We start from the raw sequence: 3918 nt of genomic DNA, 5'->3' as shown, positions 1-3918 counted from the left end.
TGCAAGAGAAGGTGAGGAGAACCCAACACAAAATACAACACAAAATCAACCCACAATGCCTAAGTTTTCATCACATTCCGTACCCACCGAGGAGAACTTACCCAATGGTACTCCCACACCACAACATCTAACCGGAAATTTCATTGCCAAATCCGCATTTTTTCAATTAGTCGAAAGAAGCCAATTTGGGGGGATGCCTAGTGAAGACCCTCATTCTCATATGGAAACCTTTTGCGACTATTGTGATGCGATTTCTCAAACCGGTGTAACTCAAGACCAAATTCGATGGGTCTTATTTCCTTTTTCTCTAATTGGCACCGCGAAACAATGGTTGAAAGGCCTTGATAAGGCCACTCTCAGAATTGATTCTTGGAAGAAGTTGGCTCTAGCTTTCTACAAAAAGTTCTATCCACCGGAAAAGACTAACATGCTAAGAGCTCAAATTACGGGTTTTAAGCAAAGGGATGAAGAATCTTTGTATGAAGCTTGGGAGCGGTTCAAGGGAATTTGTCGCTCATGTCCTCACCATGGACTTAGTGAGTGGTTCTTGGTACAACAATTTTGGAACGGTCTATATGAAGATTCAAGGAACATTCTCAACATGGGATCAAATGGAATGTTCACCGAAGTTGATGACAATCAAACATGGAACAAGATTGAGGAAATGGCGGTCCATAACTCACAATATAGTAGACCTCGCAAGGCTACTAGAGGAGGAAAGCATGAAGTGGACTCCATTACTCAATTGGGTGCTCAACTTAGTGCTCACATTGATACAATTAATTTGAAGTTTGAAAAAGCTATGGCTAGACTTGAAGAAGCCTCAAAATCACCAAAGCATCATATTAATGCCATGACGGCATCTTCATCAATCCCAAGTGGGGTATGTGAGAATTGTAGAACTTTGGGACACGACCAAAGTGAATGTAGGGGAACAAATGAACAAGTAAATGCTTTCCAAGCATACAAGAGTGGTACCCCTTATTCCAACTATTACAATGAAAACACCAAATTCCATCCAAATCTCTCATACAAAAGCCAAAATGTTCAAAACCCTCAAACAACATACACCCCACCACCCATGAGAAACCAAAATCAAAGACCCTTTTACAACCAAAACCAAGGTTACCAAAATCAAACTCCATACAATCAAAAAAATGACCAAGGTTTTGATGTTCAAAAAGCGGTCCTCCAAATACAAAAGAATCAACAAGAGTTTTTCACTCAAATGCAAAAAGATAGTTAAGCAAAGGAAATCACTATCAACAACATCCTAGCTCACACCAAAATGTTGGAAACCCAATTGACTCAACTAGCATCTTCAAGCTCACAAAGACAAAAGGGGCAATTACCACCTCAAAGTAATCCCCCAAGATATGAAACGGTTAGTGCCATTCACTTGAGAAGTGGTACAAGGTATGAAGCACCGAAGAAGCAAGTTGAGGATGAAGTTGTGGAAGCTAGTGAAATTGTGCAAAACTCCAAGGATGGAGAACCATCAAAAGAATAAATTTCAAAGAAAAATGAAGACAAGGTCAGGGAGAAGGAGCCCATTGTGATTAGACTTCCTTTTCCAAGTCGTCAAGCCAAGCCCAAATTTGATGACCAACTTGGAAAATTTATGAAAATTGTGAAGAATTTGGAAGTCTCAATTCCTTTCACGGAATTAATCAATCACGTGCCGGCCTATGCAAAATACATGAAAGACATCCTCACAAAGAAGAAGTCGATCCGGAAACTTGAGACTATCGCCTTCACTAAGGTGAGTAGTTCAATACTTCAAGGGAGTTCACCTCCAAAACTCAAGGATCCGGGAAGCTTCTCAATACCGTGTACCATTGGCGACACCACAATCAACAAAGCCTTATGTGATCTAGGGGTTAGTGTGAGTGTTATGCCGTACTCGGTGAGTAAAAGGTTGGGGATGGGAGAGCTTAAATGCACCAATATCACACTCCAAATGGCCGATAGATCGACGAAGACACCATTAGGGATATGGCAAGATGTTCCCGTACGAGTTGGGAAATTTTTCATCCTGGTGGACTTTGTCATTGTTGACATGGAAGAAGACTCCAACATTCCAATCATCCTAGTAAGACCTTTCTTACACACCGTGGGTGCGGTGATTGATGTAAAACATGGAGAGCTCACTCTAGAAGTGGGCGATGAGAGTATAACTTTTAATCTTGACAAGACTATGAGAGCTCCCCGTTTGCATGAACCATGTTTCATGATTGATCATTATAGCCGGAAGGATGATAGGAAAAAGTCGGAACTCCAATGGAAGAAGAAACTTGAAGATGCTCCATTCAAAGAGCAAGTGAATTGTAACAAAGAGAGCTTGCAAAGCTCATCAAAGGCAAGAAAAGAAGAAGAGGATGGCCTCATTGGCCAAGACAAGAAATTGGGAGAGTTGTCTCTATCAACTCAAGAGATCTTTAGTGATCAAGTGGATGAAGTTTGTGGTCTTTGGGACGACGAGTTTGAAGGGATTTTCAATCCCTACATTGGCAATGCTATTGATCAAGACCGACAACAAGGGCAAAGGTCTATTGAAGAACTTTATCACGATAATGAACAAGCTTTTGATTATTTCTTCAAGGTGTTGAGCAACATCAACAACACCTTGGACATGCCCCCATGACAATCTCTCTAAGGAAGAGAGTTTGGTGGAGTCCTCCCTAAACCACCACTTGTAAATATTTCTAACTCCCTAACTCGCATTTCAATTCTTGTATTGCATTTTTGTTATTTTTGAATTTTTATACTTTGATCAAGATAATCGTCATGTTTGAGAGAAGTGAGGGAGGGACTAATGATTTCAATTGATGTGTAGTGCTTTAGCTTAGTGTGGGGATAGCAATTGCCTAGGCTATTCATGCCTTAGTAGTGCCCCCACAATGAAGAACACGAGATTTTGATGAATGGAAAAATGACAAGGGATATGCAAAGTACATGGATGGAACTGAATCCGGGTAAAAGGGGTAGAATCCGAGCGGATTCAAGAGAATCCGCCCGTCTTCAGGCAATCCGGGCATATTGGGTAGAAGACGCCCGTCCATCATGAGCTGAATTTTTGAAATTTCTGACTGTCAGCAAATCCGGGCGTACTGCACAGAATCCGCCCGTCTTCAGAAAGTCGCCCGTCTTCACTGAAAGACGCCCGTCTTTTTGGCTGAGGAAAACAAGAAAAATCCCTGTAAAGGAATCCGCCCGTCTTCTCTGAAAGTCGCCCGTCCCGCATTTTCAAATCCGCCCGTCTTTGTTCAAATCCGCCCGTCTTTAGGCGAGTTTTTCCCAACCCAGAACAGCCAGGATCCGGCCGTCCCGATGGAAAGCCGCCCGTCTTCCCCCTGTAATTCAAATTTTTTGGGTTTTTTTATAAACGCCCTCCCACATTCATTTCTCCATTTCCTCATTCAAAACACTACTCATAAACCCCATAACTCCAAAACCCTCATCCTCTCCATCACAAAAACAAGATTCCTCAACAACATTCACCAAAATCAAATCAAAACATCCTTTTAACAACAAAATAATCACTCCTCCTTCAATAAAAATAAAAACCAAGCACAAAATCTTCAACCTTTGAGTCGATTTTTGAATTCATAAAGGCAAAGCCTTTCACCTTTAAATCGATTTGGGTACACTACAAATTGAATATTTTTCACTCTTTTCTTGGTTTAATCATCAATGGCAAGAACAAAGGGAGCAACAAAAGCAACAAAGGCAAAGGCACCAAAGGCAAAGACACTTTCATCAAGGCAAAATAGTCTTCAAGCAAAGAAAGCATTGGCTATGGTGGTAGCTAGCCCAAACTTGGAAGTGCAACAACAACAACCTCCCATGGGAGCAACAACATCTACTACTCCGGAAATTGATCAACTTTCGAACTATCCGGAGGTAATTTTCATTTCC

General features: G+C 41.4%; 1 non-coding gene across 1 annotated transcript; it reads right to left on the bottom strand.

Moving 5' to 3' along the window:
* Positions 1 to 427: 427 nt before the first annotated feature.
* LOC141625588 (small nucleolar RNA R71) lies at positions 428 to 534 on the bottom strand. Its single transcript, XR_012535363.1, has one exon. It is a non-coding gene; the product is annotated as a small nucleolar RNA R71 (small nucleolar RNA).
* Between the last annotated feature and the right edge of the window lie 3384 nt (positions 535 to 3918).

Source organism: Silene latifolia, chromosome 1 (assembly GCF_048544455.1).
Source record: "Silene latifolia isolate original U9 population chromosome 1, ASM4854445v1, whole genome shotgun sequence".
In the NCBI taxonomy this organism is placed as follows: Eukaryota; Viridiplantae; Streptophyta; class Magnoliopsida; order Caryophyllales; family Caryophyllaceae; genus Silene; species Silene latifolia.
The sequence above is the reverse complement of the archived record's forward strand: the minus strand, read 5'-3'. Positions and strand labels throughout refer to the sequence as shown.